The sequence below is a fragment of the Oncorhynchus gorbuscha genome, linkage group LG14 (assembly GCF_021184085.1).
Source record: "Oncorhynchus gorbuscha isolate QuinsamMale2020 ecotype Even-year linkage group LG14, OgorEven_v1.0, whole genome shotgun sequence".
NCBI lineage: Eukaryota > Metazoa > Chordata > Actinopteri > Salmoniformes > Salmonidae > Oncorhynchus > Oncorhynchus gorbuscha.
Window position 1 is genome coordinate 7,872,074 of NC_060186.1, and position 12,620 is coordinate 7,884,693.

The window sequence follows — 12,620 nt, forward strand, 5'->3', positions numbered from 1 at the left end:
TGTCATCACGTTACTCCATGTCATCACGTTACTCCATGTCATCACGTTACTCCATGTCATCACGTTACTCCATGTCATCACGTTACTCCATGTCATCACGTTACTCCATGTCATCACGTTACTCCATGTCATCACGTTACTCCATGTCATCACGTTACTCCATGTCATCACGTTACTCCATGTCATCACGTTACTCCATGTCATCACGTTACTCCATGTCATCACGTTACTCCATGTCATCACGTTACTCCATGTCATCACGCTACTCCATGTCATCACGCTTACCCCATGTCATCACGTTACTCCATGTCATCACGTTACTCCATGTCATCACGTTACTCCATGTCATCACGTTACTCCATGTCATCACGTTACTCCATGTCATCACGTTACTCCATGTCATCACGTTACTCCATGTCATCACGTTACTCCATGTCATCACGTTACTCCATGTCATCACGTTACTCCATGTCATCACGTTACTCCATGTCATCACGTTACTCCATGTCATCACGTTACTCCATGTCATCACGTTACTCCATGTCATCACGTTACTCCATGTCATCACGTTACTCCATGTCATCACGTTACTCCATGTCATCACGTTACTCCATGTCATCACGTTACTCCATGTCATCACGTTACTCCAGGCTTTACTTCAATACAGTTATTATGTCAATATTTACCCATAAAGGTGTTTCTACCTCATTTTCTCACATAATTAATATTACTGTCACAGAAACATCCCACCGTGTTGAACATATCTGTTGCCATTTTTTTATTTATTATAATTATTATTAGCTGTTGGGATATTTTAAATGTCCCAAACGGCTTTCTTTCACAGCTGTTGGGATATTTTAAATGTCCCGAAACGTCCTGCTTTCTTCACAGCTGTTGGGATATTTTAAATGTCCCGAAACGACCTGCTTTCTTCACAGCTGTTGGGATATTTTAAATTGTCCAGAAACGACCTGCTTTCTTCACAGCTGTTGGGATATTTTAAATTGTCCAGAAACGACCCGCTTTCTTCACAGCTGTTGGGATATTTTATATGTCCCGAAACGACCTGCTTTCTTCACAGCTGTTGGGATATGTTTTTTAATAGGGTATGACTTAACTCACATCAAAACTGTGAATGGAAACGTGGTTAGTGAGAAAGATGTCACATTTCTACATGGGGGAGAAACCTGCCCATGGACACATAGGAAGGCTGAAATCAGAGTTGTTTTAAATGCATGTTGTATATAAATGACCGTATGGTCGAGGCCTGTGTGGTCCAGACCATTTGGGATGCCCCCAAAACAGACGGGAACTGGCAGGAAAACCATCTAACAGGCACCGAGACAAGTCACTTTGTTCCAGTGAAGCTTGATAGGAACAGATTGTGTGTGTGTGTGTGTGTGTGTGTGTGTGTGTGTGTGTGTGTGTGTGTGTGTGTGTGTGTGTGTGCACATGTCTCCAGTCTGATGAGCTGCATACAGAATTAACCGGCCAATCGAGACCCTTTCGCACCAATTCCTCAGAATGAGAAAATACACACCGTGAAATAGACTACATATCACGCTTGTTAACTTCTAAAAACTTCCAGCACAGCACATCTAACACCGATACAATATTGGGTCAATATTTCTATTCGAAAGAACAGTGTTTTCAATACCAATATTTTGTAGACAGGGCATATTACAAAATGTATCAGGTTTTGAGCTTGGCGACACAGAGACATACAGGAGGAAACAGGAAGCAGAGTGTGGAGAATGTCCCTGGTGGATAACACCTCCGTTTCTTGCAGACAAAAGAGAAGAATATGCAAATCTGTCAGGACTGAGTGGGTCTACCCAGTCGCTCATTCCACACACACACACAATAATGTGTTAACTTTCCTCTGCATCATCAGCTGTGGGACCATGGAGGCTTAAGCTAACTATATGAGCTGTGCTGTGTCCTGAAACACATCAGTAGTCACAGCAGCTGTAGGGCTGGCTTTACTGGCTGTAGGGCTGGCTTTACTGGCTGTAGGGCTGGCTTTACTGGCTGTAGGGCTGGCTTTACTGGCTGTAGGGCTGGCTTTACTGGCTGTAGGGCTGGCTTTACTGGCTGTAGGGCTGGCTTTACTGGCTGTAGGGCTGGCTTTACTGGCTGTAGGGCTGGCTTTACTGGCTGTAGGGCTGGCTTTACTGGCTGTAGGGCTGGCTGTAGGCTGGCTTTACTGACTGTAGGGCTGGCTGTAGGGCTGGCTTTACTGACTGTAGGGCTGGCTGTAGGGCTGGCATTACTGACTGCAGGGCTGGCTGTAGGGCTGGCTTTACTGACTGTAGGGCTGGCTGTAGGGCTGGCTGTAGGGCTGGCTGTAGGGCTGGCTTTACTGACTGTAGGGCTGGCTTTACTGGCTGTAGGGCTGGCTTTACTGGCTGTAGGGCTGGCTTTACTGGCTGTAGGGCTGGCTTTACTGGCTGTGGAGCTGGCTTACTGGCTGTAGGGCTGGCTTTACTGGCTGTAGGGCTGGCTTTACTGGCTGTAGGGCTGGCTTTACTGGCTGTAGGGCTGGCTTTACTGGCTGTAGGGCTGGCTGTAGGGCTGGCTTTACTGACTGTAGGGCTGGCTTTACTGGCTGTAGGGCTGGCTTTACTGGCTGTAGGGCTGGCTTTACTGGCTGTAGGGCTGGCTTTACTGGCTGTAGGGCTGGCTTTACTGGCTGTAGGGCTGGCTTTACTGGCTGTAGGGCTGGCTTTACTGGCTGTAGGGCTGGCTGTAGGGCTGGCTTTACTGACTGTAGGGCTGGCTGTAGGGCTGGCATTACTGACTGCAGGGCTGGCTGTAGGGCTGGCATTACTGACTGTAGGGCTGGCTGTAGGGCTGGCTGTAGGGCTGGCTGTAGGGCTGGCTTTACTGACTGTAGGGCTGGCTTTACTGGCTGTAGGGCTGGCTTTACTGGCTGTAGGGCTGGCTTTACTGGCTGTAGGGCTGGCTTTACTGGCTGTAGGGCTGGCTGTAGGGCTGGCTGTAGGGCTGGCTGTAGGGCTGGCTGTAGGGCTGGCTGTAGGGCTGGCTGTAGGGCTGGCTGTAGGGCTGACTGTAGGGCTGGCTTTACTGGCTGTAGGGCTGGCTTTACTGGCTGTAGGGCTGGCTTTACTGGCTGTAGGGCTGGCTTTACTGGCTGTAGGGCTGGCTTTACTGGCTGTAGGGCTGGCTTTACTGGCTGTAGGGCTGGCAATACTGGCTGTAGGGCTGGCTTTACTGGCTGTAGGGCTGGCTTTACTGGCTGTAGGGCTGGCTTTACTGGCTGTAGGGCTGGCTTTACTGGCTGTAGGGCTGGCTTTACTGGCTGTAGGGCTGGCTTTACTGGCTGTAGGGCTGGCTTTACTGGCTGTAGGGCTGGCTTTACTGGCTGTAGGGCTGGCTTTACTGGCTGTAGGGCTGGCTTTACTGGCTGTAGGGCTGGCTGTAGGGCTGGCTTTACTGACTGTAGGGCTGGCTGTAGGGCTGGCATTACTGACTGCAGGGCTGGCTGTAGGGCTGGCTTTACTGACTGTAGGGCTGGCTGTAGGGCTGGCTGTAGGGCTGGCTGTAGGGCTGGCTGTAGGGCTGGCTGTAGGGCTGGCTGTAGGGCTGGCTTTACTGGCTGTAGGGCTGGCTTTACTGGCTGTAGGGCTGGCTTTACTGGCTGTAGGGCTGGCTTTACTGGCTGCAGGGCTGGCTGTAGGGCTGGCTGTAGGGCTGGCTTTACTGGCTGCAGGGCTGGCTTTACTGACTGCAGGGCTGGCTTTACTGACTGCAGGGCTGGCTTTACTGACTGCAGGGCTGGCTTTACTGACTGCAGGGCTGGCTTTACTGACTGCAGGGCTGGCTTTACTGACTGCAGGGCTGGCTTTACTGACTGCAGGGCTGGCTTTACTGACTGCAGGGCTGGCTTTACTGACTGCAGGGCTGGCTTTACTGACTGCAGGGCTGGCTTTACTGGCTGCAGGGCTGGCTTTACTGGCTGCAGGGCTGGCTTTACTGGCTGCAGGGCTGGCTTTACTGGCTGCAGGGCTGGCTTTACTGGCTGTAGGGCTGGCTTTACTGGCTGCAGGGCTGGCTGTAGGGCTGGCTTTACTGGCTGTAGGGCTGGCTTTACTGACTGCAGGGCTGGCTTTACTGACTGCAGGGCTGGCTTTACTGACTGCAGGGCTGGCTTTACTGACTGCAGGGCTGGCTTTACTGACTGCAGGGCTGGCTTTACTGACTGCAGGGCTGGCTTTACTGACTGCAGGGCTGGCTTTACTGGCTGCAGGGCTGGCTTTACAGGCTGCAGGGCTGGCTTTACTGGCTGTAGGGCTGGCTTTACTGGCTGCAGGGCTGGCTGTAGGGCTGGCTTTACTGGCTGTAGGGCTGGCTTTACAGGCTGCAGGGCTGGCTTTACAGGCTGCAGGGCTGACTTTACTGACTGCAGGGCTGGCTTTACAGGCTGCAGGGCTGGCTTTACAGGCTGCAGGGCTGGCTTTACAGGCTGCAGGGCTGGCTTTACAGGCTGCAGGGCTGGCTTTACTGACTGCAGGGCTGGCTTTACAGGCTGCAGGGCTGGCTTTACAGGCTGCAGGGCTGACTTTACTGACTGTAGGGCTGGCTTTACTGGCTGCAGGGCTGGCTGTAGGGCTGGCTTTACTGGCTGTAGGGCTGGCTTTACTGACTGCAGGGCTGGCTTTACTGACTGCAGGGCTGGCTTTACTGACTGCAGGGCTGGCTTTACTGACTGCAGGGCTGGCTTTACTGACTGCAGGGCTGGCTTTACTGGCTGCAGGGCTGGCTTTACTGGCTGCAGGGCTGGCTTTACTGACTGCAGGGCTGGGGACTGCAGGGCTGGCTTTACTGACTGCAGGGCTGGCTTTACTGACTGCAGGGCTGGCTTTACTGACTGCAGGGCTGGCTTTACTGACTGCAGGGCTGGCTTTACTGACTGCAGGGCTGGCTTTACTGACTGCAGGGCTGGCTTTACAGGCTGCAGGGCTGGCTTTACAGGCTGCAGGGCTGACTTTACTGACTGCAGGGCTGGCTTTACAGGCTGCAGGGCTGGCTTTACAGGCTGCAGGGCTGGCTTTACAGGCTGCAGGGCTGGCTTTACAGGCTGCAGGGCTGACTTTACTGACTGCAGGGCTGGCTTTACAGGCTGCAGGGCTGGCTTTACAGGCTGCAGGGCTGGCTTTACAGGCTGCAGGGCTGGCTTTACTGACTGCAGGGCTGGCTTTACAGGCTGCAGGGCTGGCTTTACTGACTGCAGGGCTGGCTTTACAGGCTGCAGAACTAGCTACATCCCACTGTGCTGTGCTCCAGAAGAGATGTGCTCATTTGGCGCACACACACACACACACACACACACACACACACACACACACACACACACACACACACACACACACACACACACCTCAGTATACAGAAAGAGTTGATCTGGAACCAATCAACTCTCAGTATAATGAGAGAGTTGATCTGGAACCAATCAACTCTCAGTATAATGAGAGAGTTGATCTGGAACCAATAAAGTATCAATCTAATGTATCACTGTTCCAGCTGTCAATAGACACCTTCAGCCTCCACCACAGGGCTACATTGAGTTTCATCAGTGCCAAATCTTTCCCAGTTTAAACCCATGATAGAGAAACCACAGGCATCATCTCTGTATTAGCTTGGCTATTCTATCCAATAGCAGAATAGGCCTTGTTTGGGGAGAGAAGGGAGGCAGGTCATAACTGGAGAGGACACCTTTGCCTGGCACCCTATTCCTATTCAGTGCACTAGTTTAGATCAGAGCCCTATGGCCCCATAGTGCATTATAAATTGAATAGGGTGCAATTCCCACACTGACCCAAGGAACCCAGCTCCCCTGAACTAGATACCACTGACCCAGGTGTTCAGAGTGGCCTAGCGTCCTGTTCGTCCCCCGATACTTGTTCCTGTTTAATAAATGTTAGGGCATCAGCTCCACACAATCTGTTCCCTGATATTCACACAGCTACTCACTGTTCCCTGATATTCACACAGCTACTCACTGTTCCCTGATATTCACACAGCTACTCACTGTTCCTGATATTCACACAGCTACTCACTGTTCCCTGCTATTCACACAGCTACTCACTGTTCCCTGCTATTCACACAGCTACTCACTGTTCCCTGCTACTCACACAGCTACTCACTGTTCCCTGCTACTCACTGTTCCCTGATATTTACACAGCTACTCACTGTTCCCTGATATTTACACAGCTACTCACTGTTCCTGATATTCACTGTTCCCTGATATTCACTGTTCCCTGATATTCACACAGCTACTCACTGTTCCCTGATATTCAATGTTCCCTGATATTCACTGTTCCCTGATATTCACACAGCTACTCACTGTTCCCTGATATTCACACAGCTACTCACTGTTCCCTGATATTCACACAGCTACTCACTGTTCCCTGATATTCACACAGCTACTCACTGTTCCCTGATATTCACACAGCTACTCACTGTTCCCTGATATTCACACAGCTACTCACTGTTCCCTGATATTCACACAGCTACTCACTGTTCCCTGATATTCACACAGCTACTCACTGTTCCCTGATATTCACACAGCTACTCACAATCTGTTCCCTGATATTCACACAGCTACTCACTGTTCCCTGCTACTCACTGTTCCCTGATATTTACACAGCTACTCACTGTTCCCTGATATTCACACAGCTACTCACTGTTCCCTGCTACTCACTGTTCCCTGATATTTACACAGCTACTCACTGTTCCCTGATATTTACACAGCTACTCACTGTTCCCTGATATTCAATGTTCCCTGATATTCACTGTTCCCTGATATTCACTGTTCCCTGATATTCACACAGCTACTCACTGTTCCCTGATACTCACTGTTCCCTGATATTCACACAGCTACTCACTGTTCCCTGATACTCACTGTTCCCTGATACTCACTGTTCCCTGATACTCACTGTTCCCTGATATTCACACAGCTACTCACTGTTCCCTGATATTCACACAGCTACTCACTGTTCCCTGATATTCACACAGCTACTCACTGTTCCCTGATATTCACACAGCTACTCACTGTTCCCTGATATTCACACAGCTACTCACTGTTCCCTGATATTCACACAGCTACTCACTGTTCCCTGATATTCACACAGCTACTCACTGTTCCCTGATATTCACACAGCTACTCACTGTTCCCTGATATTCACACAGCTACTCACTGTTCCCTGATATTCACACAGCTACTCACTGTTCCCTGATATTCACACAGCTACTCCACTGTTCCCTGATATTCACACAGCTACTCACTGTTCCCTGATATTCACACAGCTACTCACTGTTCCCTGATATTCACACAGCTACTCACTGTTCCCTGCTACTCACTGTTCCCTGATATTTACACAGCTACTCACTGTTCCCTGATATTTACACAGCTACTCACTGTTCCCTGATATTCACACAGCTACTCACTGTTTCCTGATATTCAATGTTCCCTGATATTCACTGTTCCCTGATATTCACACAGCTACTCACTGTTCCCTGCTACTCACTGTTCCCTGCTACTTACTGTTCCCTGATATTTACACAGCTACTCACTGTTCCCTGATATTTACACAGCTACTCACTGTTCCCTGATATTCACACAGCTACTCACTGTTCCCTGATATTCAATGTTCCCTGATATTCACTGTTCCCTGATATTTACACAGCTACTCACTGTTCCCTGATATTCACACAGCTACTCACTGTTCCCTGATATTCACTGTTCCCTGATATTCACTGTTCCCTGATATTCACTGTTCCCTGATATTCACTGTTCCCTGATATTCACTGTTCCCTGATATTCACTGTTCCCTGATATTCACTGTTCCCTGATATTTACACAGCTACTCACTGTTCCCTGATATTCACTGTTCCCTGATATTTACACAGCTACTCACTGTTCCCTGATATTCACTGTTCCCTGATATTTACACAGCTACTCACTGTTCCCTGATATTCACTGTTCCCTGATATTTACACAGCTTATATCCAATGCATGAACTTTGCTCTGCTTCAATGAGTCACATGTAACATCAGAAGACCAACCCCTCGCCATCACAGATAAACTATATGTAAAACTGATGGGGAAATAGATACACAGGAAGTGCTGACAGAGAGAAGCAGGTGAGTGATGGCTGGAAGGAGAACGCAGCTGACAGAGAGAAGCAGGTGAGTGATGGCTGGAAGGAGCTGAGCAGGTGAGTGACTGGAAGGAGAAAGCAGGTGAGTGATGGCTGGAAGGAGACGCAGCTGACAGAGAGAAGCAGGTGAGTGATAGCTGGAAGGAGACGCAGCTGACAGAGAGAAGCAGGTGAGTGATGGCTGGAAGGAGGAGCTGGACTGAGAGAGGAAGCAGGTGGTGATGGCTGGAAGGAGACGCAGCTGACAGAGAGAAGCAGGGAGTGATGGCTCAGTGATGAGTGATGGGAAGGAGACGCAGCTGACAGAGAGAAGCAGGTGTGAGTGATGGCTAAGGAGACGAGCTGACAGAGAAGCAGGGAGTGATGCAGCTGACAGAGAGAAGCAGGTGAGTGATGGCTGGAAGAGACACAGCTGACAGACTGTGATGGCTGGAAGGAGACGAGCCAGAGAGAGAAGCAGGTGATATGTGCAGCTGACAGAGAGAAGCAGGTCAGTGAGTGGACATTATTATTGATTGAACCTGCAGAGAGAAGCAGGTCAGTGACAAAGGAGACACAGCTAGACTGCAGCTCCACACTTATATGCATTATTTTTGAACCTGCCCATACAAGAGAATTAATTTTTTTTAACAGAATTTAAAAAATTTAAAAAAGACAACTGACTTTATAAACATTTCCTAACAAGCTCCAGCAAGTTCTTTAGATCGGTAGGGTTGAAAAATGTGGTACTATCATATGATATTTTGGTAGGCTGATATTACCGTGGCACCAGTGTATACCATGCTACACTACAATGGGCTCTGGTCAAAAGTAGTGCACTACATTACCAAAGGGCTCTGGTCAAAAGTAGTGCACTAGATAGGGAATAGGGGTGCCACTTGGAACACAGATATAGACTCCATAATAAGAAAAGACCTCCCAAGGAGTTGATGGAGTGGATTCAGTGTTCAGCCAGAGACAGGCTTCACTGTTTCTGTATCAGAGGAATAGACAAATCAATTACGTTGCCTGATGGAGAGAAATGGAGCAGGGCTGAAAGAGGGAAGAAATGTCATTGAGAATTGATTTCTCTCTCTTTTGTGAGCGACAAAGAGCAAGGAGCTTTGGAGAGGAGAATTGATGGTGAATGGAGGAGTTTTAAGGCTCGGGGTCAGTGTGTGTTGAATAGTGAGGATGTGACTGAACAATAGGTTGAGAACATGGAGTTTAGCCTAGCAGTTGGTGTGACGCTGTGACCGCTCTGGATACATTAAAGCCTGGTTTATGATGGTGTGAAAGCACTGGCAGGACACTGCATGTAAACATGTGGTCCTGTGCAGTGATTGGTAGAGCATGACGCATTGTAATCAGGGTAGTGGGTTCGATATCTAACAGCTATACTAGAATGTATGCACCTCCCACTCTAAGCGGATAAAACACGCTAAATGGCCTATTATTACCTCCCTCTATTATTAACATGTAGAACAACGCTACCTGACCTAGTAGAGTGAGCATCCTCTAGCCTGGAACAAAACACACAGCTATCTAACAGCTATCCTACCTAGTAGCTACCTCCCTCTAGCCTGAACAAAACACGCTACCTACTGTGCAGCTACTCCCTCAGCCTGGAACACAACACGCTACCTACCTAGTAGCTACCTCCCTCTAGCCTGGAACAAAACACGCTACCTACCTAGTAGCTACCTCCCTCTAGCCTGGAACAAAACACGCTACCTACCTAGTAGCTACCTCCTTTAGCCTGGAACACAACAGCTACCTACCACAAGCAGCTACCTCCCTCTAGCCTGGAACAAAACACGCTACCTACCTAGTAGCTACCTCCCTCTAGCCTGGAACACAACACGCTACCTACCTAGTAGCTACCTCCCTCTAGCCTGGAACACAACACGCTACCTAGCTAGTAGCTACCTCCCTCTAGCCTGGAACACAACACGCTACCTAGCTAGTAGCTACCTCGGTCTAAAAGAGAGGAGTGACATTTGAAAGTGACAAAGCAGGCAGCACAGATTGTACGAGTCAAACTAGTTATACACAACAAATACACAAACCCTCCGGGTCACAATTTACTGCACCTGTCAATCAGGTTCTGTCTCAACCAACATGAAAACTGAGCTACAATCAGTTACAGAAGATTGACAGATGAAAATAATCTGGGTTAATGTCACTTCTGTTTTCAGAGCCTTCTCTCTTACACACACACACACACACTCCTACGCCGCCTCACACACACACACACACACACACACACACACACACACACACACACACACACACACACGAGATTGGTTTTGAAAGTTGACCGTTTTGCTAGTTGTCTTTGGGGAACCAGTAGAACCAGTTACACAAGCTCGGGGAAGCATAAAGACAGGTGTGTGTCGTGGATGCTAGACTGACTAGTTTGCATGAGGCCTAGGATGATGTGGGAACCTGTCTTTCTAGAGGAAAGGTGAAATACCTGCTGGTGTCACAGCAGGTACATTGAACATGTTATCTGGCTTGACCTTGGGATGTAGCAAATTAACCATTTTGCTTTACGCTTAAAAACATGATTTTCTCGGTTTTCAGTACAAAAAAAAAAAATCAATTCTACGTCAATTTACAATGCAGAATAATGGCCCTATTACAAATGAATGACCACTGGGGCCAAACTCATTACATTATACGTCAATTTACAATGCAGAATAATGGCTTCAGAAGCCTCATTCCTTTACAGACCAGTAAAATGCCCGTTCATATCTCCAGAGAAGGTTAGAGGCAGGGTAGCCTAGTGGTTAGAGGCAGGGTAGCCTAGTGGTTAGAGGCAGGGTAGCCTAGTGGTTAGAGGCAGGGTAGCCTAGTGGTTAGAGGCAGGGTAGCCTAGTGGTTAGAGGCAGGGTAGCCTAGTGGTTAGAGGCAGGGTAGCCTAGTGGTTAGAGGCAGGGTAGCCTAGTGGTTAGAGGCAGGGTAGTCTAGTGGTTAGAGGCAGGGTAGCCTAGTGGTTAGAGCGTTGGGCCAGTAACCGAAAGGTTGCTGGATCGAATCCCCGACATGACAAGGTAAAAATCTGTTGTTCTGCCCCTGAACAAGGCAGTTAACTCACTGTTCCCTGGCAGGCCGTCATTTTAAATAAGAATTTGTTTTTAACTGACTTGCCTAGTTAAGTGTAAACATCAGTAGCATAACAGACAGGCATGCCACAGCCGAGACGCTTTCTAGGGGCCACATCCCATTATATCTGAAAGGGTCATGAATAAAGGCTACTGGTGGCCTGCTGTCATTTCATATGGGGCAAAAATGAGAAGTAGGTTGCCCCGTGCTCGCAAGACTGGCCCGACGATACCTCTGTTTCCAGGCGACGTTGGTGTCACCCATGAATAGGCTAGGCTATTCTCTACACGACTAGGCTAGGCTATTCTACATGACTAGGCTAGGATATTCTACATGCAACAGACCAAAGACTGAACACATTTTCATCATTAGCCAAGAGACAGATCAAGCAGGAGAGCAGCAGGGAGAGAAAGAGTGTAATGCTTCCTGTTCATTTGTATTGTTTATTTCACATTTGTTTATTATGTACTTCACTTGCTTTGGCAATGTTAACATTTTTTCCATGCCAATAAAGCCCTTAAATTGAATTGAGAGCAGGCAGGCCAGCAGGAGAGAGAGAGAGAGAGAGAGCAGGCAGGCCAGCAGGAGAGAGAGAGAGAGAGAGAGAGAGAGAGAGCAGGCAGGCCAGCAGGAGAGAGAGAGAGAGAGAGCAGGCAGGCCAGCAGGAGAGAGAGAGAGAGAGAGCAGGCAGGCCAGCAGGAGAGAGAGAGAGAGAGAGCAGGCAGGCCAGCAGGAGAGAGAGAGAGAGAGAGAGAGAGAGAGAGAGAGAGAGAGAGAGCAGAGCAGGCAGGCCAGAGAGAGAGAGAGAGAGAGAGAGCAGGCAGGCCAGCAGGAGAGAGAGAGAGAGACAGAGAGAGAGCAGGCAGGCCAGCAGGAGAGAGAGAGAGAGAGAGAGAGCAGGCAGGCCAGCAGGAGAGAGAGAGAGAGAGAGAGAGAGAGCAGGCAGGCCAGCAGGAGAGAGAGAGAGAGAGAGAGAGCAGGCAGGCCAGCAGAGAGAGAGAGAGAGAGAGAGAGAGCAGGCAGGCCAGCAGGAGAGAGAGAGAGAGAGAGAGAGAGAGCAGGCAGGCCAGCAGGAGAGAGAGAGAGAGAGAGAGAGAGCAGGCAGGCCAGCAGGAGAGAGAGAGAGAGAGAGAGAGAGCAGGCAGGCCAGCAGGAGAGAGAGAGAGAGAGAGAGCAGGCAGGCCAGCAGGAGAGAGAGAGAGAGAGCAGGCAGGCCAGCAGGAGAGAGAGAGAGAGAGCAGGCAGGCCAGCAGGAGAGAGAGAGAGAGCAGGCAGGCCAGCAGGAGAGAGAGAGAGAGCAGGCAGGCCAGCAGGAGGGAGAGAGAGAGAGAGAGCAGGCAGGCCAGCAGG

The 12,620-nt window shown here is 49.5% G+C and overlaps 1 protein-coding gene across 1 annotated transcript in view; it reads right to left on the reverse strand.

Moving 5' to 3' along the window:
• Nucleotides 1-12,620, reverse strand: part of wnt5b (wingless-type MMTV integration site family, member 5b) — a 180,204-nt gene that overhangs the window by 160,861 nt on the left and 6,723 nt on the right. The window lies entirely within an intron of this gene.